The sequence below is a fragment of the Zootermopsis nevadensis genome, unplaced genomic scaffold (assembly GCF_977971745.1).
Source record: "Zootermopsis nevadensis isolate Lab colony 2312 unplaced genomic scaffold, Znev_1.0 Znev_ptg000015l, whole genome shotgun sequence".
In the NCBI taxonomy this organism is placed as follows: domain Eukaryota; kingdom Metazoa; phylum Arthropoda; class Insecta; order Blattodea; family Termopsidae; genus Zootermopsis; species Zootermopsis nevadensis.
In genome coordinates, this window is record NW_028259147.1 from 8,264,847 (window position 1) to 8,291,118 (window position 26,272).

The 26,272-nt window shown below is 37.0% G+C and overlaps 1 protein-coding gene and 1 long non-coding RNA gene across 8 annotated transcripts in view; one reads left to right on the top strand and one right to left on the bottom strand.

Moving 5' to 3' along the window:
* LOC110833296 (G protein-coupled receptor 161B) overlaps positions 1-26,272 on the top strand; it is a 106,510-nt gene that overhangs the window by 46,432 nt on the left and 33,806 nt on the right. The gene's annotated exons all lie outside the window — the stretch shown is intronic.
* LOC147873809 (uncharacterized) lies at positions 11,419-11,832 on the bottom strand. The gene is made up of 3 exons (XR_015535198.1): positions 11,654-11,832; positions 11,564-11,593; positions 11,419-11,513 (listed from the first exon to the last, which is right to left on the bottom strand). It is a non-coding gene; the product is annotated as an uncharacterized LOC147873809 (long non-coding RNA).

A 26,272-nucleotide genomic window follows, 5' to 3' on the forward strand; every position in this document is an offset into this window, starting at 1 on the left:
GAAATTGCTCAGAGCTGAGGTAGCTTTTACTTTCAATGAGATGTGTTGTTTATAATGCTGGAAAAGTAAAGTGTAAACTAGGAAGTATTAGATCGTAGCGTTGCAGACGTAACCATCGCTTTGTTATGGGATAATGCGAGCTTCAATATAGCCTATATAATTCTGACATTCGCATTTGGCAAGTTCGAGCTTGTAGGCAGACGAAATTTTCATGGTGATCGATAATAAATAACTCATTAGAACACCATTAGAAGCCGATTCAGGCTTGCAAAAAATCGCGATATAATTTCCTCACACCATGGATATTGTGCACATGACATACGGAGGGATCTATAATGAGGTAGACTAATTATTGTCTTCGCGTAAAATTAAAATATTAGTGATTATGAAGACCCGTGGAATAGAACAGTGGTTTACCATTGGGAGTCAAAAGAGCTGCTTATTTCTAAATCATTAACCATTATTTCAAAAACAAAAGAACTTCACTGTTATTATTGTTTACTACTAATAAGGTTATTGCATCAATAAATGCAGAGTAAAGAGTTTTATTCCATCAGGCGTTCTTGCCATAAAGCTCGATATTAATGCATTTCGGTGATGAACCATTGAAGTGGAGTGTGCGGAATTTTGTATGATAGTAGATTCTAAATAGGCCTGCATCTTTACAGTGTCGGCGTATTCTGTATGTTAAGAATGATAAACATGGTGATGGTGGGAATTGTGGAATCTTATACTTAACAGTCTGCCGGGAAATTGAACGCAGTGGGAAACTGCACGTTAATGGTTAAATGTAGGTTATGCACAGAGTGGATCCCAGAATTGTATAATTATTATTTTGTAGTTCTTACTAGCGTTGTCATGTAGAATAAAGAATCGGGAGAAAAGTGAACATCATAAGTTCTTCCCAGAACGTTTTATTAATGTGTGTTTTGTCCAAATCGCCTCAGATAATCTTATCTCCGGTATTGTGCCATCATACCACATGATGAAACATTTTCTCGTTTCAGTAGCCTATTTTTGTGCCTTGTCGAAGTTCTACTTCAGTTCTTAATATCTGACGCTTCCGTAAATTGCCGCTTTAATATCCTACACGAATCACGTTCGTAATCTTCTCACCAATCTAATTTAAAGATTTCTTAATCTCTTTTCTTAACTTTCTTTGTTTTTCTCTCCCTTTCTTTGATACTACAAACCAATACTACTGCTTCTTCTCATTGATTCCTCATCATCTTAATCATTAATATGATTCCTAGTTATACCACCTGGCTTGCATTTGGGACGTACCCGATTGGAATATTGTCCGGTGAACCTCCTTTTCGTAACTCGAGGTTTTTATGAAGACTGACGTGACGATGTTATTTTCTCCATCTTTACGGCTGAAGTGACTATGCTGGCATTGCCACTCCAGCCCTGAAGATGGAAACAGCATGTTACTCCGAAACGGTTTCATCTACAGACGAGTCTACACGGCACCAAAAGCCAGAACATCATCATTGCAGCCTTTGTTGGCTCTGCAATGCTCAGGATGCATAAACTGGACGCTGTGTGCTGCTGTTTCTCATTGTTTCTCTTCGTGCTGCATGTGGAGACATGTTATGAACCCCGCGACAGAAAATTGAGATCGCTGGAGATTTGTGGCGATGGGAACTGGTGCACGCGATGTCGGGTATTTTGTGTGCCACTGAACCTAAGGACAGGGGAAGGATGAGAGTGAAACTTGCTTGGAATCGCTCCCATTGATCCATAATATAATCGAATATTCTTTCTGACATCTGTCTGAACGCACGCAGCAGTTGTACGACGCCATAAAACATATCGGTATACGACATTCTGTAAAATTGCAGAAATTTTATTTATTTTTTAAGTAAACTGTCATGAAAATGACTGAAAGTAATATAATTCTTGTCTTCTCGTTGAAAAAGACGTTTATGCTTTTTGAATCAAACAATTTTTACTTCTGCAAGATTACTTCATTTTGGTAAAGAAACAGATGTAGGTATGATTTGAGGTTTTCACAGCGGTGAGTATGAAGACAGAAATATTCAAACAGAAGTAGGTCTGCTGTGGACGTATGCCGTATAACGAACTATGAGTGACAATGACGCTGATGTATTGCTTTTTGTCTGTCTGTCCTAATCTCAGCCCTGTTATTTTGCTGTAGTTCTCGTCGCATTTCCATTTTTTTTCAACTCTTTTCGCTCTTTTATTTTTCCGTTAGTTTTCACTTGTTTTCTTCTCTTATTTTCCTTTGCCTGCCTTTCCTTCGCGTTCCCTTTCGATTTATTCTGTTTCATTTTCTTCCATTTAAATTTCTTCTATTCCCATGCTTTTAATTCCCATTCTTTCTCTCCCATCTTTATAATTCCTTTTTGTATTTTATTTATTTTCCATTCCCTTTTTGTTTATCTTACATTACTTATTTTATTCTCAACATGTTTATTATTTTATATTATATTGTTCGTGATAAAATGAGTAATATTTAGATCTAATATGGCAAAGTTCCGCATTTGCCTATTTTACAAATTGTGAGTATATACACGAAAATAATTGTAGTCTGTCCCGATGGGCACTAAACTAGATAATTATCGAATGGTGCAAAAATGTTATCCCTTGTGCTCTAATCGTGCTACTATAATGTAACCATTTTATCTGGTATGGCGGAATACCACTGCCAAATGTAAAATCATGTTATAAATTTAGTGTAAGTTTGTTTTCGAATTTATCTTTTCTTGTCTTGACAGTTGCCAATAGCCAATGCAGTTGGGTCGAATTTTACAACCCAGCTCTATCATCAAATGCAAAACTATTTCTTGGCGTTAAAACACAGCCTGGAAAGTTTCCACAAGAGTGACACATAATCAAACACCTGACAGGCAGAGATGTGCTTTGCATGCCAGTACCAGACATTCAACTGCACTACTGACTGATAATGAGTGATTATGCAAAGAGAGTAAGGAAACAAGACAGAAATGGAAACACAAAGAAAGGAAAAGAGGTAATTAAAAAGGACGAAACAACCAGAGAGGAAACAAAGAGAGAAATAAGAAAGAGAAAGGAAAAAATACAACAAGGTCGTTAGGAATTATTCCGTGTAACACAGTTTGTGAACCACCCTGTAACATCTTGTAGTCATACAGGTGGATATTAACTATACATTACTCCAAAAATTATTCACCTGAAAGACTACAAGGGGCTACATCTAAAAAGAACTACAATCGACGTTTTGAACCCTCTGAGAAACTTCAATCTGATTATTGTGTTTAATTACGCTTTTAGGTTACATTGTAAGGCGTTGAATACCAGATAACCTCTGAGCAAAGGGAATGAACACAGTGGATTATCTCAAGTAACATTCCTGACGGTCGATTGTTTTGAATTAGTGTATGCCGAGTATGAGTTTGCTTCAGAACGAAGTACCAAGGAATAAATATACTATGTCGAAATCAGCCCGACATTGGATCACATTTTGATTCAGTGTCGCAGTACCTCTGTTTCCAGACACTTTCTGGGGCCCTCTCCAGCGTCTTATACAATTTGTACCGATGAAACTATTCCCGAGGTAAAGCGACCAAGAAGTTGACCACTCACCACCATCTACTGCGGAAGTTAGGAATCCATTGCTTTATCTCCATTCTCCCATACACCTTTATGGATCATGACGATTATCCAGTACCCACTGTGTGCCTGGGTTTCCCTTCAGCCGTTCTTATTGTGGTATAATATGCTCGCCTATAGGTTGTTGATGGTCTATGTTTATTATTCATTGGAACATGACTGGAATATACATACATCATTCTGTCGCCTAGAAAGTCAGTCGAATATGTATCGGCATTTGTTTCTTCTCCAGTTTTTTTACCCTTTTCCTCAGATAATCGTAAAACGTTCACACTTGACGGCGCGTGTGTGTGGGTCGCTGTAAGCCCAGTGTGTTCCATTTGAATTCCCATTACAGTCTGGAAATATGTTGTTATCGTGTAGGTCATATTTTGTGTAGACCTGCGTTATTCATGATCGGCAGTAGATTTGAGGCTGACAGTGTGACGGTTGTAAATCAGATTTTTGGAATTTTTGACCGAGACGTAAGAAGGCAGGTGACGCAGACGTATACAAACGTCTTTCCCTTAGCCAATGTTGCGGACTGACTGGCATGCCGGCGTCTAAATCTCAGCCGCCATCGTTCATGTCCGGCATTGTAGCCAAGCGGTTTAAAGCATGGGTCATGGCTGTTAAACTTTGGCATCGCAAGTGTGAATCGCACCCAAGGCATGGGTCTTTTTTCCAGATTTTTCTGTTTTGTTTCCTGTATAGATACACAATACATTAATGAGGTATATATTTTGGTATGTATGAAATTTATTGTATGCTGTACCGAATTTGACAAAGAATCAAAATTATAATTATTCGGCAGTTTTAAGTTTAGGTGTGTTGATACAAAATGGCAACAAAAATATATGATATGTCTATTATACGTTTATTTTATAGACTTTGTGTAAAGAAAGCGTCGTGGCTGAAGTTTATAGGCCTACATTCTGATGAAGTTCAATCTGACTGAGGCGAACCATTATGTCCCGAGCGGTAAGCTTGTTGGTTTACACATGGGAATAAAAGGCAACCCTATTTTTCATTCTCTGAACTAATCCAAACGAAGGTTGGAATTCGGAGAGATAAAATGCAAGCATACGAACAGAATTTGTATTAGGTCTTATAATTAACACAAATTACATACAACAAAGAAAATATATCAGTCAGTGACAGGACGAGAATTAAAATTAATTATAAACGGAAGGATTGTGGATGTCGAGGTCAGATAAGCCTAAACATTAATCAGGGCGGAAAAGGACCGCCTGGGTTTGATGTGAAGACAGCGAGTGAGGGGCTCACTGAATTACAAATCACGAGACTGTTCTTGAATATCTGCTGGCAATATGGACGCATCGCAGAAGAGTGGGATCTGGGAGTAATCATACTCATTTTTAAAAAGCGTGCAAAAACAGTAACAGTCAGATGTGAATTAGTCTCTTAGGAACATGGTACAATATTTATGTTGATATTGTAACACAACGCATACTTTCAATACTACAAGGGAGTGTTTGTATTAAAAGCAAAAATGTTTAATAAGAAGCGAGGATTTAATATGAAAATCAGATTATACGAAAAAAAAATGTTACGATGATATAGGAAATACTAAATATCGAAGGATTTCCGAGCCACTTGATAAATGCTGATAATAGATCATAAATTTAAAGACTCGCTATAGAGAAAGGCCACAGTGGAATGACACTGATTTCAGAGATTAACCCTTTAAAGCTCCAAGCTCGCCTAAACGACCTTGCATATAATAAAACTGAAATTGTGCGATTATGTGTTTGTTCGCTTATAGTTTGATAACGGATAAACCGATTTACACCAAACTTGGTTTGTTTATTTCTTGATATCAGGAAGGGATTATATGGGAGTCTGTAAAAGTCCTGATATCACTTCCCGCTGAAGGTTTTCCCCTAGTTCGAAAACTAAACACGGTAGAAGAATGGCGTCTAGACCGAAGTTGTTTATTTAGAAAAGAATATTATAGAAAAATTCAAAACACCGAAAATCTTGGGTTTGAATCCAGACGAGGAAGTTTATGTAACTCCTAAACTAAATACAAGAGAAAAACGTACTAAGGCAAGATTTGTTTGATTTGGAGAGGAGATGGCAGGAACTACGGTGACAAAGCCGAAAACTCTCCTTGGTTCAAGTCTTGATGAATATTTTGGGTTTAGAGATAACTTTCTATAATATTGAACGATACGTGGCCCTCGGGACGACATACGACATGACACGTGCCAACCCACGACGAGAGGCGACACGACACGTGATGTCATCTTTTGAGCAGATGAGTCTGGGAAGCCAAAAGACACGACGCCGACTGAACACCAAACCAAGTCAAGAAAGCCTCTGGAATTGATATGGCAAGACGCCGCGGCGCCATTTCCGACACAGGCAGATACCATATTTAGCTTAGACTGGCGTAGGAATTCACTCTGACACGGCACCAGATTACCGACGCCGAGCGAACGACGGCTCAGAATTTCAAATCTTGCTTTGAAAAATCTCGGGATGATAAGGCACGATACTGGCAAAGCATCGCAACACTAGTTATCACGTCGCCACAAAAATACACAAAAATAGAGTAGATGAACCTCCAGATGACATGTAAAGCTAGAAAACAAGCCTCATGATACTTACGACGAATGCTAACAAACAGACGCCGAGCGTTAAGATGCCATTTGTCACGACGCCGCCAGAGATGCCATATTTCGCGCAGGTGAGCTTCAGGATGTCAATATAAATGACTCTGAAAACCGACGCTGACACAAGACGACATACATGGCACAGATAAACGCCGGAATGTCATCAAACACACTGAAAATGGACGCTAAGCGTCACGTCCCTATCTTCGCGACGACTCCCGAAGACGTCGTGTTTAGCGTAGGTGGGCCTGTGGATAAGAGTGAACACAAATCTGGAAAACTACGCCAACCGTCGTGACGTCAACGAAGGACGCCCAGGTCACCCTTGGTTGCCACGGGCACTATAGTCATGTCGCCACGGTGGCTCCCTGCAGTAGCACAGCAGGTACTCTGCTATTATTTAGTGTCATGGAACGTATTATCTGTTTACTTGTTAGGAAATGTGGAAAGAAGCTATCGTGACCTGTTTATTGTCAGCCACTTTGATAGCACGTAGCCGGCGGGACTGAGAAAAGCCACGGAAATCTTCTGTCAGGGTAACCGGTCTCTGATCTTGGTTCGTTGACCCCCCCCCCCCCCCCCCATGAATATAAAACAGCTGTGCTGATTCCTACACGCTGAGATCGGCAAAGAAGGGAGAAAGTTGCGAGATGACTTTTAGTGACTAAGGAAAGGATTAGACCATGCAGGATGCCTCCCACGCCAGGCCGTAGGCCTCGCTCAGCAAGAGGCACGTTTGAGTCCGGCTCGCTCGCTGTGCGCGTGCCCGTTACGAGAAGGCGTGAAGTCGAAAAATGAAGAACTCTGGCGAAGGATCGAAACCGGCTTTGAGGAGGAAATTTAATTCACAATTGTTCGCAGGGAATTTTGTTGCGCCGCGTAGCCTGATAGACTACACGCCGCAACAACCCAGAAAACAGCCATCTTCAGACTCACCGCCGTGAAAACCTCAAATCCCACGGAAATTTTGTTGTTGCAGATTTCTCGAGCGTCTTGACTCGTTTCTTCGCGATGTGCCAGACTTGGCAGATTGTAACCCGGGAACTATTTACAAAGTGACGTATACTGATAATGTATAAGCTCTTCATCATAATGAAGTCGTAAAGCTTCATTCATAGATACTTCCACTCACAGAAGCATTAACTGTGCTTCAGTTAATGTCTTCCTTTGTGCAATATTGTACATGGAAAGGGCTTAGGCCACTTCGAATAGGTTCTCAGGTTGTTCATCCCTTTGAAGTACGAAGCTCATGAAAATAATTCAAATTTTGGAACCTACCTCGACGCGGATAGTGGTTGGTGTATGTGCAGTGCTCCAGACTCGTAACAGGAAGGCACCCGGGCGGAGTGTGGGCCAGGTTTCCGACTGCCGAAGAGCAGCGTGGCTGGCGAGTGAAAAGACGCGTTTTTCGTTAATTTTGACACTGGACTACTTAGGTTATGGATATGACATTCAACATTAAGATTTGGAAACATTCATATAAATTATATAAGTGTTGTTTATATGTCGCCAGTTATAAATCATGGCGAGAAACCGAAAATATATTTTATATCTGACAAACTTAATACAAACAGAATTTGTACTTAAGTAATAATTTCTTCCTCCACCCCCCAAATAAAGGAAACAGGTCCTTATATAGCCTGGCTTTGTTGACATTATTATTACAGTATTGGTGGGTTGTGGATGAATTTTACCTACGAATTAATTTTATCGCGTTCAGGCACAATTTTTTTTTCAAACTTAAATTGGAAACAGGCACATATAACCACACAAATTTAATTGCTTTGAACTTAACAAATAAACAGACGAGACTAATAAATATAATATATCGTAACAGCTATATAACATTTACGATGGAAAGTCATACAGATTACTGCTCAAATAGGCTTCGATCCCATGATCAACTACAGGACAGCCAGCACGCTAACTCATTATCTAAATTGAATTTTCTTGTTGAATTAGACATTTACCATAACTTAACTAAATAAAACATTACATTCACAGGATTTTTAGGGCAGAGACGCTGTAAGAACTCTTTGTTATTCTTCTGTTACAATTTAAGCTGTAGTCTGTATTCCAGAACAGTAATCAAAAGCAGCCTCTGACGAAGCGATCCTTCGTTGAGGGGTGAGAGATTTAAACGTGACTTCCTGTTCATGTAGGGCAGTGAATGACGTCAAGAGGGGTGGCTTGTTTTGGCCATCACTAGAGTTTATAAACTAATAACAGACAATTTCATTACATTAGGTGGAGATGATGGGGCATGCGCATTGTCGATGGACTAAACCAGTGTTCCTCAACTTTTCCACTTAAGGGACACTGAAATATAGTTCATTATCTCACGGCACACACAATTGCAAAGTTGTGCGTACGCACGCCTCCATAAGCTACGAGTAAAGCAATGTTCTTGAGATTTTTTCATAACAGGTAATCGAAAAAGATCTCCCTACATACAAAGTTTAATATCATTTATTTTAAAATATATATATATATTATAAATTAAATTAAATGTGAACAAATCTTCACGGCGACAGAAACGCGCCAAACGCAGACTCCGCCAGACCCTATCATAGGCGCCACCATTACCTCGTTGAATGTATTGCTACCAAAGTCTCCACCGTCAGAACTTTGTCTCAATTTTTCCCGCAATCGCTGACTTAAACTATTAGTAGCAGATATTCTATTCTTAAAACCTTGCGTACCGTGCAGTGTATTGATATATAAAATCATGCATACAAACAAAACTGCTTACACATTAAATAACACCTTGTGCCAAACGCGTTTTGACCTCAAGAGGTCATCGTTAGTGGCAAAAACATCAATTCATTAGTCTGTCTATTAAATTCATACAATTCATGAAACGATTGTTTGTTATAAAGGTCGGACTTTATAAAACTATACTTCATGTAATACCACACTGAACGTTTAATTGAAATTATCTCAATTTAATAAATAAATACAGTTATGTAGGTCTAATACATTCTAGCGACATGTTTCGACTAAAACAAGTCACCTTATAGCCGCATAAATATAAAAAATTTCAAATGCAACAAATTGTACGACTATAAATACGAGTTAAAATAGGCCTAAAATAAGTGTATTTCAAATATTTTGTATTAATTATTATCCACTTTGAACTAATTTCATACTAGGGCTCAGCTATTAAGATTGGGCTGTGTTAAATATGCAGAAGCAATATTATGACAATAATGCCAATTTATTAGAATTTACACGTGGCTGTGCATTGTAAGATCACATGAAACTTAATTTTTTTCCAAGCCCTCCGATATCCCCTATGTTAAACCGATTAAAATGACGAAGACAGGCAGATTTTATCAAAAATATCCAAATGAGTCCTATGCATCACTTTTATGGTTGTTTGGTTTTGGGTGATAGGATTGCTTTATGTACCGTATCAGCACAAAGTTCATAAGGATGCACAAGGGGAAAATCCTTTGCCTTCCAAAACTACGTAACGAGATTTGAAAAATGTACCGCGGCTCTACACAGCATTCCGGACGCCTTTCCTATGCATGAAAGTCAAGTTTAATATTATTAAATTTCTCATAAAAAGCTCATCGTACAAAAAATTAATATCTAACATGAAATATAGATCCCATTGTAATATACAACTTTTCTTTAAAACATTTTTCGATACGGACAGTACGAAATGAAATAATTTTTTTTTTAAAAAAAGCGTCCTGTCAGTAGTGTGATGCTTATAGTGAGATTAGATTTCAACAGATTCGTTTCTAACAAATGAACATCAAAGTCGATTATAAAATTCTGTTCGAAATAGCACAGCGCACATATGACAATGCTTACTCCATTGTAGTAGATTCTGTTCTTGTTTCTTTGCGTCTAAACGAATGTGTTATTGGGCTCGTAGAAATTCTGTGCTGACATCGCGTACAAATTGGAAACTTTGGCTGTCCTGGAGAGATAGGAAGAGGAGGGAATTTGTGGGGGATGTGACAGTACGTATCAGACACCCCTCAAAAGTGTTAACGAGGGTTGTGGAGCACGATTACTCCGCTGGCTTCTACCACCACGTTGGCCTTATTAAAGCAAGAGGCCTGGAACTTCATATTCATGTCGCTCTTATTCTCTCCATTAGGTTCATATTAGCAATTCATATTATGTCTATTAAGCCCTAGTGTTTTTGTAACTTTACCTTTACTGTTATTACCCGCTCCGTACACAGAGTGTTTGAAGTAGACCGTGTTAGCCGTATTAGCCGGCTAACATTCTGAGAAACGAAAAATATGAAGTCACATTTCCATATCCGACTTCAGAACGAACCAGGCAAAATGCATCACTGGCCAGCTGCAACCAACCACACTCGGCGGTGACTGTAAGCCTCAACTAGTTGGCTAACAACGCCTGGTTGGCTGGAGGTGACTAATGATGACTTTTGTCTTGTTGTGTCTGCAGTGTTATAGTGTATGGAGTACCACTGTACCACGAAAGTGAAACGGAACCCTTTCTAATTTTGACGTAAATACGTCTATATTTTAGGGTCAGTGTCATTCGGCAAAAATGTAACGAAAAAGGGAAACGAAAATTTGTAACTTCATTGTTATACAATATTTTATTTTCCGTCTATACACAAACTTAAAATAATGTTGTTTAAAATTACTTAAAATTATAACATTCTCAGTAGATACTGCATCTTGTTACATTTTTTGTTATCGACGACATGTTTCAATGTGTATTACATCATCATCAGGTCTATCAATTTTAATATATTTTAAAAACTGTTGTACACCTTGCGTTGCGTATATTGATTAATTTGATTTGTTTAATTTTTAGTTTTTGTCTCTTCCTTTAAATTTGGAGGTTGTGTTTGGATGTTTTATATCTGTAAAATTAATTTTCAAATTGTGATTTTGGATATTGACATTGTTATGTTACCTAGGAAACGTCATCTGTTTATCAACAAATAAACAACAATGATTACCTACATAGTTACCTTACATTACATTACCTTACCTTACCTTACATTACATTACATTACATTACATTACATTACCTTACATTACATTACATAACCTTACCTAACATTACATTACCTTACCTTTCATTACATTACATTACATTACCTTGGTGTATATACGTGCACAGATACGTCATAAGACTACATTACATTACCTTACCTTACATTACATTACATTACCTTACCTAACATTACATTACATTACCTTACCTTTTATTACATTACATTACATTACCTTGGTGTATATACGTGCACAGATACGTCATAAGACTACATTACATTACCTTACCTTACATTACATTACCTTACCTTACATTACATTACATTACCTTACCTTACCTTACATTATATTACCTTACCTTACCTTACCTTACCTTACCTTACCTTACCTTACCTTACCCTACCTTACCTTACCTTACATTACTTTACATTACATTCATCTATCACAGACCCATCTGAAGCCTTACTAATTCAAGTTAAATAAGCAATGTCTTAATCAAACTTTACTCAATTGTAACGCATGTATAAAGGAAATATTTAGATTGAAGCCAATATATAAACTTCCTTTCCGTATAGACGTATTTACGTCAAATTCTCCGGAACCGTGGTTTTTTCGTTTTTAATTTTTCAAAGCGTTGGCTGTGCTAAGACGATTAACATCAAAGCTTCGCCCCTGAAATACACGCATATTGAGGAGTTATATCAGACCGTCCTTAATGTTTGATGAAAAACCTGTATTTAAAATTTGAGGGCGAATTTGATTTCGGTTTACATCGGTCATATAGGATCGCTATAACTGAATCTCAAATAAAGTTTCATAGATTTTCTTAAGAAATACTCTGATCGTACATAAAATTGGCACATAACATAAAGGAAACACATTAAAATGCACAACGTTTATTACAGACATTCTTTGATACGTTATACATTTAATTAACTCCATGCAGCAAAGCTCTTCTTGAGGAGCTGATAGTCACTCGGCTGGATAAGAAATTTCCTGCCTGTGTGGAACTTACAAGTTTACTACATGTACCTTACCTAGAAGAGCTATGACCCGAAAGTTCATTGCTGGCCCACAGGAGCCTACGCCGACTCTTTACCCGAGTCAGATGAATCCAATCCACACCCTACAACTCCTCTTCTCTAACATCCATCTTAATATTATTCTCCCATCTAAGAGTATATTTTTCTAGTGGTTTCTTACTTAGGCCTTCCAAATTTTGTACACATCTATCTTCTTCTGTATGCGAGCTGCATTCCTCGTCAGCCTAATACTCCTCGCTTTGTCATCCAAACATTTGGTGAATTGTACAACATCATGGTTCTCATTATTATGCAGTTTCTTCACTTGCTGGCATTCCATCCCGCTAAAGTCCAAATATTCTGATAGGTTCCATCTTCTCAAACACCGTAACTCTGTACTCTTTCCTTACAGATAGAAACAAAGTTTCAGACCCATTAAAAATAACGGGTATATTATAGTATTTTTATATTTTAATCTTTACGTTTTAGATAGCAGGATGGAAGACAGAAGATTTTTAACTGCACAGTAGCAAGTATTTCCCGAGTTTTCTCTGCAGGAAAGCTGTTACGAAGGAAAGTAGCACGCATGAATATGTTTTTCTGCTGTTTTGTGTTGTTTCGCTCAGTGCATATTGCAAGTTGAGAGGAAACATCCACGTCAGAATGGAGTGGGTGGAAGGAAAAGGGTGCAGAGCGGGTACAGAAGAAACAAGAACATACCGAAATCGAAAAAGGAAGAATGAAAGTGTAAAACAGATGTTTTACTGCGCAGTTTAGTATCTTTTCTGTGGAATATCGTAGTATGTGTGTAGGTTTTGTCGTGTGGGATTGAATACTTTTATACTCGGATGCGATCTGAAATGGGGATTGTAAAAACGCTGACAAAGGAGAATGAAAAATATACATCGTGAATATAGGTTGTATCTGTGCCTCGAGCGGGTTTCGAATGCGCAATTCCAGTGTTGGACCCGTCCGAGGACTATTTAAATCAGACTTCGCGAGGGCTGAGGTAGATTTTTGCTCTGCCTCCTGACACACATGCACAAATTTGCTGAGATTAACGCTATGTAGAGTTTTATTTACACTACACTTTTCGTAATTATTTTTCTATTTGCTACAGGTGAGCGTTTCTAAAAGTTACAGAAAATACCGGTACTATCTTAACATTATATAGACGAGTACGGTCAGTCTAACTCTAATTAAAACTGCAGTTTTACTTCTGGGAATTAATGTATACTTTAATCAAGTTTAGTCAAGTTAAACACCAATATGAACTGATATATTTTTTTACCATTAAAATTTTCACTCAGAATTCAGACGCTGTTGTTGGCCTCCAGGCAAATATGAAGGATAGAATTTAAATACGTATGTACGCCTCTTGGTCGAAATATTTTAAAATTGTCGTAAATTAATAAAGTGCAAACTATTTTTTATTCGGGTTATTTTCTGAACGTAGTTGCAAGATGCTGGAACTGTCGTTGTCATCATGATATTTTAAACGAAATCTTTGACCATAATAAATTGTTCATAATTGACTACAAATTTTCCAACCACTTATCTCCGTTTGTAAAGCTGATAACTTTACTTTCAAGCCTTTATGATACTGTGTTTATGAACAGTGACATAACTATGTCTGCTGCAGGATGTGATACAACACATGTAGCGGAAAAGGATGAGAATCCAATAACAGTCAGATTCATCGAATTGCAAATTGGTAAAACTGGGGAAGACTGATATCTCGAAAAGCCAGTGCCCATGCATAAAAACCATGTTATATGATAACCCATATCCCATTCGAGCAGGAAAACCTTCGATTTGACAAGGCTGAAACAGATAGTTCGTGTGGAATATGCAGGCTGCCCTCGGCAATTCTCTGGAATTGTGTGAGCTTTCAATTTTTTATTCAATTCTGCGGTTCGTTGCTTCTTTCCCTTCTCTGTGAGATGGGTCTGGCAGCCATAGCGGTTAAAATGTTATTACTTCGGAAGCAATGCAATTACCACTGTCATAAAGAGAATTTCGAAATAAACAGTCCTGGTGTTTTAACAAAATCGATATACAGCCTGTCTCAGAAGTTGACACTCATATACCAAGCAGAAGGCATAATCTGTATAATTAACAACGGATTTTAGGTTCTCACGACGGCGATTTTGAAGATGGCGGTCTTCTGGGTTAATGAGCAAAGTAGTCTGGTAGAAGTTTCCCGATGTTTCGAAGGTGTTTTCTGCCTCCATTATGAGGGCGACAGCTCCTTTCGGAGAAACGTATTGTCTCCGTCTTAAGGGCTTTAGTCGTGTGGACGTGCTGAGTGAAGCCCTGAAGATATGAGCATTATGTTTCGACGAAACGTTCGTATCTACCTTCCAATCCATACGCCGTTACAATCCAGAAGACAAACACCGACACTGTGTCAGGATAGCTGTTTCTTAGATCGACTAAGGTAAAATACAGTGCCATATGCCAATTGTTAAAATGGTAAATACAATGATCACTCCAAAAGCAATGAACCATATTTTTTTAAATCCCCTTTTATTCTGCCGTGTTGCTATTAACACAGAACACAGATACATTCGTCCTGCTTCTATTAAAACTTAGTTCATCACGTGGCCTAACCTGGCCCAAGACAGAATAATGCTCTGGTTTACTAGTATTCCGTTATGAACAGATTTTACTACATCTAATTTTTGATGCATTTTCATACGATTTATCTTAAATCCTTGGTAATTAAACCGCTAGAAGTTAACTTAAGTTGTGCGAATTTCTTTGTAATTTTCGATATAGGCATCTTTGCAGTAACGCATCCCTTCTGGCATCCTGCAGACAGTGTTTGCTTTCAACAAGAAACTGTAAGCTTCTTCACAAAGCAGAGCTTTGCCTTGAGGAGCGTCATATCATATTTACCCAGAACGAACAGTTAGATCAAGCGACGCGTTAGCTGATGTATTAAAGAAAGACAGTTTTTGATTCCTAGAGAACATAGACTCGTTTTCTGCGCTTCAGGCTATCCGTATCCTTGCATCCGTCAGTGGATAGTTTTATGTTTTATGTAACTGTTCATTCTTTTGCACCTCGTAAACCTCTAAGCTGGCTGATTTGTAAGCTGTTTATAAAATATGTTTCACCCACGTAAATTATACAATGTAGCGCTGAGGTAGTTGATGCAGTACTTGTGTAATGTACAAGTCACTCGTCAGCCTCCATTAATTTTTGTTTTCTGCACAGACCGCAAGTGTCCCCCTCTCAAATTATTGCCCACCTGTTGGCATCGCGTCTCCCTGTGGCTCGATCTAATGCTGATTATATGGTTTGCTTCAAAACACACGTCTGCCTTCCTCCTTTTAGGTTGATAGCCTTCTCGTGTTCCCCACAAAAATCGAGACCATTTAGTTCGGACAGTTATCCTGACGCTTGAGATTTCAGCTTTTCACGACGACGAAAAGAATTTGGTTGTCTTCTGGGTTGTTGCGCCGAGTGGCTGGTAGAAATTGACCCAGGTTTCAGAGGATTTTACTGCTTCCATCATCAGGGCGATCGTCCTGATCGCAGCATCCCAGAAGACAGTTATCTTCATACTCTCCAACCTAAGAACGTGAAATCTCAGCGTTGTGAGGCGGTTGGACGACTTAGTAGGCGAAGATTTTATTGTCAGCGGGAGTTTGGGAGGGGTGTTGTTAGGAGTAGACACTTTTACAGTAAAAGGCTTCTTGTTGTGGATCGTAATGGCCACCTGTACATATCTCCCTTTTTAAGTATCCTTACATTCAAATTTCCGTAGGGCCGCGGATGGAATATACCCCTCCCTTCCACACAGCCAGACTCGGGAATCCGTGCGCCCCTCTTGCTGTGGTTACACCCCACAGGCCATAGAATCCGAACCAGTGACTTGTGTGCTTTACTCTTTATAGACGTACATATGGTATGTGAAAGCAATTTTCACGAAGCTGAGTTTTGATGCTTGTTTCCTTTTCCTTGCATTTTTTCACCAAACGTCATTCATAGACTTCCATAGCTGCACACAATAGCACTCATTTCCACATTTATTTATTTGAAATGTGTCAATAACACTGCGTCGTGATAACAGTGTTATCTTAATATCGGAAATATGTCAAAATACGTTAGCTTGGATGCGGCTGTTGAGAGACATCTATTCACACTGTGTGGAACTAAGGGGAGTTGATGGACCAGGCTTTCTTTTTATGTCCCTTTTCAGGTTCAGAAAATAGTGAAAATTAATTTTTAAGGAATCGAACTGAAATCAATCTATCACGCTGCGTCACTGCGAATGAACTTTTGCAGTCCTTTTAAGGTGAAGCCTTGAATCTAGTCTTCACGCGGACCGTCACCACAGAAAAACCTGCGATCCCCGCCCATTGGAGAATTCATGCTCGACAGTATATTGATGTCCTGTTTGCACGTAACCATCAGTTTAGACAGCTGAATGTGGGAGGGATTGCACTGATTTGATATGGCGATAAAAATACTCTTTCATGTAAGTGTTCATATAGGAATACGATTTAATAATTCGTCATCCTCTTTCGTGTTCTGGAGTTCCAGGATTGATCATCGGCCCTGAAACCGGCCATACCAGCTCAGATTTTCGTGGTTACACTATTGTGATTAAACTTACGTTGTGGGAAGATATTCCTTGGGGTATTAACATTTATCTCGTTAAGTTACTTACAAAATTGGACAACGGTACCTCAACGTTTGTATGAAGACTTCATTAGTTTCATTTGAAATGCTTTCAATTGTACTTTAAACTATGTGTGTGTACATATCTATAAGAGGCTAGTTAGAATTACGAAGTTTGAAGTCTGATTATAAATTATCTTAATGCTGTATTTCTATGTACAGTATTTAATGGCAGATATCCCTCTGTCTGCAAGTTGTCAGGCACAAGCTCAAAGATTCACATACCGTGTTTGAAACTTTTAGAGTAGAAAAGCACCATATAAATTTCGTATGTATGTTTATTGTTAAAAATCACGTTTTCCCAAAAATGTGTACACAGAATTAATATTCCGTATTTTAATATGTATACATAATTTTGGGACACACTATATATCGGATTTCATATACCTGATTGAATGTCTTCATAAGTTATTTCTTCCAATTAGGAAGCTCAATATGCACATCGAGTGCCCCCCCACGGTGTCGTCTTATATTTCACAAATTGCCTATAACAAAGTCGCATTACTTTTAAGTATCGTTGGTATCGATCCTACTATCTCAGAAGTTTTCACGGTCGCCATTTCGATGTTATTGATGGTGTAAAGATTATGAAGCAGTAACCCCCAGTGACATAATATTTACACAGAGTTTCATGAATATCTATCAATTTTCTTCGGACTCTTATAGATCATGAAGAGTATCTGATCTTCCGCAGTTGCTGGAACCTGAGAAATAACAACCGGTAACATTTTATAAAGTTTGTGTACGACGGAATCCTGTATTAATGCTGCTGGGGCGAAAGGGTATGAAAGAAAAGACAGATATAAAACCAGGAATGGTTCAAGGACGTGATTTATCACCCGTATTGTTTAACCTACGTGTTGATAGGACTATTTAAGTTTGCAGAGAAAGCAAACATACCGAAATAAATCTAATGTTAACAGAGTTTATTTCTCACCCTTCTGCAGAGGAAGACATTTTGTTAGCTAACTAAATAAATCTGTATAGTAGTATTGATAATTAGCTAGCCAAGAAATGTCATGCTTTCTTACGTTCTGCTGTTTGGTTTTATCTGATAATATAAGTTTTGATTTGTATTCACCATAGTTCCCCATTTGAATGTAATAGTTTTATCTACGCCTGATACACATAGTGGTCGCTTCCTGTAATGTTTTATCACAAGTTTTATAGTAAACATAAGAATATGAAAATGCGTATATTAATTACAATGCGATTTCAACCTCGCAAATGGCAACTTCTTAAGGAAGCAATCTTCAACAATAGCAAAGAGTATTTTCATCTCTCGGCCCTTATGTGGCATTTTTTAGGTTTCCAAATTATTCGACCTTTACCTTGACAGTATTAGATCTTGTTTCTCTTTTTTTATTAAGCCTTGTGGCCTGCTCAAATATAGAATCCACATCTTAAACAATGAATTCGTCAGACATTTGGTAGGGCTGTACGGGAGACACGACCTTCGTAAAGTATCTACATATACAGGACAGCACAATCCAGAAAAATGCGAAAGAACGTGTATGCCTCAAATAAGATTTGAACCAACGATAGCAGTATTTGATCTATGCAAGATCGTGTACATCTGAAACAGCAGAAATTACTATCGGAAACAATATTGAATTTAAGGTGGTATATTATCTAGTCTTTTTTACTTTATATGACTTAGATCTGTCTTAAAAAACTAAATCTATCAAATTTTTAACATTTGTAGAAAAGTAAGGTAAGATTACAATCATGTATGTTTTAATTCCCAACCTCTTTGATAAGAAACGATGCACTTCCCATATTTAACCTGCTATTATTTTTGTCATGATTATTAAAATTTATTCATAATTTTGGGAAATTTTTGAAATTGAAAATGAAAATAACGAGAGGCTTCAGGAAATATTATAATATACTGTGTAAATGGAAGTTAAATAAACATGAGACAAACAGTGGAAATATTTCATTGAGCGAATGATAAAATGTTGAAATTAAAAGGAAGACCTAGAGATGTTTAATATAAATGAAGGCATTGGAAAGAACACGGAACGGATGAACAAATAAATGACTGCACCTCTTGAGGTAAAAGACATCAGGGTTGTCCATGGTTTAGATGAATGTACCAACAGTTATTTTAGGTAGAATCTTACCAGTAATGTAAGCTATAAAATGATTAATAAGGGCTAAACTCTGATATGCAATATAGGCTTAATAAAAGTTAACCGTTGAAAAATATGCCAACAAAAATATGCCCGCCCATCTCATTCTTCTTGACTTAATCACCCTGACAATGTTGGGGGAGGAGTACAGATTTTTAAGCTCATCATTATGCAGTTTTCTCCATGTCCCATCGTCTTCTCTCCTAGGCCCAAATATCCTCCTCAACACCCTATTCTCAAACACCTGCAATCTATGTTCTTCCCTCAGAGTGAGAGACCATGTTTTGCACCATAGAAAACAACAGGCAGAATTATTGTTTTGCACTCTAATTTTCAGGTTCTTAGAAATCAGACGGGAAGACAAAATATTTCGAACTGAGACGTAGCAACCATTTACAGAATTTAGTCGTCTCCTAACTTCCTTATGAATATCATTTTGATTTGTTATTGTTGTTCCCAAACATTTGAAATGGAACTTTGTCTATCCTCATATTTAATTTATAAAACTATGTGTCCATTAAATATAGTATTTAGGGGTCTAAACTAACATTTGTGTGATAAATTTGTGCAAGATTCGAAATATTCACGCTGACTGAATGCAATTCCGGGCATTACCAGTACCCATATAAAATTACCGAGTTGTTATTTTGGAGACTGTCTGTGCCTCCATCATCATGAAATGACGTGATCAGGACACGCCAATCCCTGATGATCGACGTAGACATTTTGCTGAAATCTTGGAAACTGACACTGATCACTCGAGAACAACTGGTTATCAGCTTAATTTTGGTTTATAAGTTTGCGACATGACAAATATATTACATGCAACTCAAATAAAAAATTATTATTCAGAGAGTAGTTAACATAGCATAAAATATAAATGTCTCTAAAATCTACAAATTTTATTTGAAACATTTTTCAGTATGGTGAATGTTTACGTAGGAAAATTAATTTTTCTCTATAGTACAGTGTTGTATCCGAAGTATGTTTAACGTCTAACTATAAATTTGTGTCTTCAATAAATAAACATTATACGTCAATGGGGCATGAAATCATAAAGAAACCGTTTCGGAAACATTTAACATTACTGGGAAGTCGCTACAAACCGCGTTAAAATGTAAAGTATGCTAAATATAAACTGTTACAAATAGAACTAGGAAGAATTGAATAGTTTCAACAAAATGGTGAGCTGAAAATTAAAATCATTACTTCTATTTTCATGTTATGCTTTACGCACTTTTACGAGAATTGCAAAAAAAGTCTCCAGTGAAAATAAAGAGAAGAAAACCGAAATGTGTATAGAATAATGCAAAATGATCAAATTCAGAGACGCGGTATTGCGTAACAGTCTAGAAATATGTATTTTCTTGTTCGTAGACTCCTCAGTGTTGTGCAAAACTTTATACGTGGCTCTTTCTCATAATGGGATTACCTTTTACGTAACGCAAGAGGACAGTGTTGTAAGAGTGTTATATTGGATTTTATTCTGTTTTCCTTTTTACTGTGAGTATTAAACCTCTCGTCCTGAACAGTAGTTCCTCAACTACAACTCGTGAACCCTTGGTAGTGCGAGGTAGCTTTTAGAAATTTACACGACAAAGGTGCAAATATACTTTATATTATTTGTTAATATTGCTTTGAGGCAAATGGTGTCTTCACTCGAATATTTCCAATCATTATTCTGTATGGATTTTCAGATGCAGTCATGCAATTTTTACTCTAAATATTTATCATTACTATTATTAGGCATTTTATTATATTATTGTCATTCATAATGTTTTCAGCCTTTCTCACCCATTGCTATCTATATAGAAGACGAATTCAGTTGACGCAGTGTCGTTAAATAAACCAGAAAAAAATAATCAATTATAAGTTGGTTATCTTCTAAATAATAACTTGCTAGACTTGATTATAAACTGTTACAAGATCTTCAGGAAGTATTGACAAATATTTCTCATTCATACTGTTGCTTGCACAAGAAAGGAGCAGAACAATTATGCCTTGCAGAAGTACCTCTTGGATGCCAGTGGAGAGGTTTTTTTAGTAATTTTTTATTTTTGTTTCTTCTTTCGAAATTTTCTCTGAAATTTTACCTTCAGTTTGATCTCTGTTTTATTGGAACTGCGTATCTTCTGACGGCATTATAAACTTTCTCTTTTTCCTCCTTTATGTCAGTAACATTGAAAGAAGTATAAAGGTCCCTGAGCCCTTTTCCGGAATCACTTAACAGGCGGAGTCTTTTAAGGACAGCGAAAGATCGTACACTTTTGTAACAACAGGAATTTATTCTGTAGCAAAATTGCTAGGCTTATGTACTTTTTGGGAGACATGCTGAATATAGTTTGTTATTATAAATTTATCTCTTATGAATTATTTGTTACTTTAATTGCTAGTTATTAAATTTGCTGCTTCTTTCTAATTTGTTAATTAGTACAATAATTTGTTAGATAATTTTATAGCTGCTTAATCAGCTATCTTTAGTTACTGTTTTGTTTGTAAAACTATTAACTACTTAGTTCATTCTTAGTTATATGATTTGTTAGTTAGATTGATATTTCGTTGTGCAGTTGGCTGATTTTTCTTAGGTTACACATTAAGTTCTTTATACACTTGTGTCTGTATTAATTTGTTATTTAGTAAACTTCATATTTAAATTCTGACTCCTTATTTATTTTGTTAATTATTTGGTTAGTTTTTTTTTAATTTAAGCGTTTGTCTTGCTTTATTTGTTACGTTAAAATGTTAAGTATCAAATTAACGGTTATGTAGCAATCTCTGATTTTCTGATACGCCTCTGTCTGTGCAGTAAATAACAATTTGCCATACCTAGGCGCTTATTTAAATAGGCGCACTGTTACCTGCTGCAGCTAAATATGTTTTTCATATACACAGCCAATTAGGTGTTTAGTTCACAGTATCGTGTGATATATCCACGTGTCTGTGTCTGCCCCCGTAAGTTTTAAAGAACTGGTTTGTTTGAAAAAAAATAGTGTGAACGTCATGACACCTAGAGGCAGTCCCACATTTCTAACTCTTGACTTCTTACCATCAACGATTAGAAACGACGAGAAATGATGCCAACAATAACGCCAATACTTGCGCCTAAGCGTAGGCATCGAAGTAATTTGAGGTGTTAAAATGGTCGTTTTTAGAATATAAAACAATATGGCGGCTGCGCGACATCTGTATTTGGCTTACGATCTGACAGCGATAACTAACGAATTACTGGAGTTAGGAATGCGAAATTTGTATGAGATAGACCATAAATATAGGCCAACTTGTGAATTATAAACGAGTAATTTTTGTTCTCGATGCCGATGATATGAATTTTGAAATGATATAGTGCAACTTTAGCGAAGTTTGTATATGTGCTAGTAGAATTACGCTATACCCAGAACCGATTATCTTAATTTCTTCATTATTTGAAGGGAAGTAGGCTGAAAGGTTGTTTGCAATATTCTTGTTTAAAGACATGACTTAAGCCTGTAATAAAACTATACTATTTCATAATATCGACTTAAAAAGCTGAAGAGCATGAATCCCGTATGATAATTGCATTAGCATAAACAGGTCGTGATGTTAAGTAGCGTTGCTATGTGAAGGATAATAGACCTATTTTGAAATCCGGAAACTGTGACGTCAGTTTAGATTGCGATACTCTGAGTTGTGATAACCTGTCGACATGTAGGCACGTAGTTAGTTATCAGTTTACAGGGAAACCTGTCTCCTCTCATCATCCACGCCGCAAACAGAGTCAGCAGCTCTCTCTATAGCACTGGCAACCACTTACAGACTGCAAGGTGTCACAATCCAGAAAACATAATATTTATAGGCTAAAGCATACCAGGAACTGCTAAATGTTAATGATTGTATTTACAGTTGATTGTTTCGGCTTTATAGAAGCCTTGGATTATTATTTATGTTGGGTCATTTAGTGCAGTGATTGGTAAAGTACGGAAAGGCCAGATTTTGTTTCCAGACATTTTTGAGGACCGCTTTCTCAACTTTATGCCCAGATTGTGTTCCAATTGAAATGGCTATTGTCCGCTTCACTTTACTTGGCCATAGCTACTAGTGATTTTGGGTCGGCTCGTTACGGTCTGGTTAATGCAACATATACAACACGGCAGTGCAGCTATTCAGTGGTTAGAAATCATATTACATGGTGATTTTTGTTGCATTGTCGCACCCCCACGCTGTTCACACTGTACGCAGAGATAAATGCTGTGTTCGACCGTAGTACTGAGCACAGCACAGCACACGCAGAGCGTATCGTATTAACCTCCCTCTTCACGACCACCTTCTGTTAGATGCCAAGTTAAATGACGCTTTGTTGTTTATACGGACATACTTATTAGTGGTTTAAAGCGTCGTCCTTGAGATGTTAAACAATTGATACAGGTATTCTAGATATTCGTTACGCCATCATAGGACCCACCCCAAACCACTTTAATTCAATTCAGATGTTCGCAAACATACTACAAGAAGTATAGTTCTTGAGAAGCTAATTGGTGTCAGTCTCGTCAAGAAGTTTCTCGTGTTTTATGGAACCCGGATGGCTATTACCGAGCTTTTAACAGCCCGCTACTAGTCCGTTCCTGAGCCACATGAATCTGGGCACAATCTCATACGCTGATTCATTAAGACCAACTTTATCATTTTTCTATCTACGCCTAAATCTCATAAACTGTTTATTCTCTTCATTTATTCCGTCTAATACTTTGTGTACTTTTCTCATTTCTCCTGCTCGTCCTCCTCAGTTTTATCATTCATTCCTTATCTTTTTTATTTTAAACCAAACACCAAGCTTGTTGCTAAGAATAATTCAGTGTCAGACAGCGTAATCCCATATGGCTCAGATTCCAACTTCAATGACTGACAGGCAGACTAAGCCTTTAACTAACTGTTGTCTGTCCCACGCGCATTTAGCACTTATCCATTCTTCGTGTCCTTATTAATGTTGAAACTATTTCTGACAACATCGATATAACACGTGACCATTTTTGTGTTCTACGTCAGAGCAATTATAGCTGCCTGTAATGATAATTAGGAGAAGCAAAATATTCTTTGTCCTGTCTGCTATAATTTAAAATGAGGGCACAATTTCCCAGATGCGTCTTTTGCAATTTTGAATACCTTAATGACACTGATGTTAATTTATTGTCACTAATAACCGTGTACAGGTACTAATCTGTTTAGTCGGCAACTTAGCTGGCCATTAAACAACTCGTATATGGTATAAGACCCTTCATTAGAAGCTGTTATTCTCTCACGTGGTTAAATAATTCCTCGCCTTTTATGAAGCCTGAGGTTTATGATAATAAATTTCATGGCTTTCGCAAGAGACGGCCACTGTATTCTGTTCTGAGTAGCAAAGCAAGATGTACGTGTTGGGAAACATCATCAACTGCTTATACAGAAAGGTTATTGACAGATATGCTAGTATACGTTTGACTGATAACTAGGTGCCTCTCTTTGTGCGTAATTTTGCCTTGTAGTGTCCTACATCCCTTCCACCAGAAATAAATATTGTTATGACTAATTTAAAAAAGCGAATGTAAATGTAGCCAGGTTTGTAATAAACAGAATAGATAAGAAAGAGAGGTACAGAAGTATGAAAATTTGGAACATTTCTCTTTAGTGGCGTCCATCTCTAGTATATTTTATCCCAAAGAGCACTTAAAAATTTTCAACGGAATTTGTGATTGTGTGTATACACTAAATATTATAGCCTACTGTGAATTTAAATTTGTCAAGTACAGGTAAATTATAATGACTTGATATGAAACCCAAATTTAACCGTATCAAGTTTCTCAAAAGGTCCTTCACGAGAATAATTTATGGCAAAATTTAAATGGATTTAAAGTTTATTATTTTTATTTGAAACAGTTCTCTGTACAGGAAATAAGTTATTTAACGAAGTTCAAAGGAATCTATTTCCTGGCTCATGATTTCGTCAAATGTTGCGTGAGCTTTTATGAAGACCGTAGTGCACTTCCGTGTTCCACAATAACATGAACTTTCTCGGGCAGATGAATAAATATCGATTAAGCGGGCAGGACTTTACACAAGAGCACTTTCCAGCCATTAAAACTTTGCATTGTGGTTGAGAATTTAATTTTCGAAAGTGGAGTTCACCAAGGGTAATAGTTGATATTTATGTGTTTAATAACACTTAATTGCAAATAATAGCAAGAAACGTAATCATATTAAGGTCACTTACAACACATTACAATCAACTGAATGTAAGTTGTCGTTATGTTTAGTACAATTAAATTATGTGCTATATGCAGTGCAAATATTCTAGTAACTTTACTTCCAAACTTTAATATGCATAAGATTACTTCAGAAATATGTCTGTGTCCTTTATTATTCAAATGCAGATCTTATATTACATCTGTTGTATTGTGGACACCACCATCTAATAATATCAACATCTACTGTATTTAATGTACGATTTTTAGTCATACAACTCAAAAGATGTGGCACTGCTTTATTTACTTTAATCTTTATTCTTTGTCCTTCGATAACGAAACAATTGCATATAAAATATTTTAATAATTAAGAAAGAGTACGAATTTATTTCTCATCATGCTACAGGTGTGTTTTCGTCGCCAAAAATGCAAATGTGGCAGCTGAAAATCCTTATAATTTTTTATATCGTATGGCATGTATAATAACATTTATTTTCTGATGTTTCATATGATATTACATTTACCGGAATATAATACAGATTTTTTTAAATGTCTTTCCAAATAATACCGCGCATAAATAGTGATTTTCGTTTGCAATTTCTAGTAAAATACTGAATATAAATTAATTTGCGCTAACAGGGACCTGTGTCGAGAAAATATGCATAATTAGGACAAATAAGGTATTGATAAGCAATGTGTCGTTTCTAAATCATCTGTGCTTCGGTTGAAAGCCACGAAGAGGATGTTGAGAAAAAGGGACTGTACCGCCAAGTTCACTTTTTATTTTTTATTTTTATTTTTTTTAAATGACCAAATTTATTTCGCTTGTCGTTTGGCTTCAGAATTTTCCTCGCTGTTCAATTCGAAGATGTTTATAATTATTTCTAACGAGGAAAGATGGAAAAATACTTGACATGATTCTTATAACGAACTTCGCTACAAGGCTGCAAGTTGAATAATCCACGCAATTAGCAAGTTCCCATTAAAGCCGCACAGAGC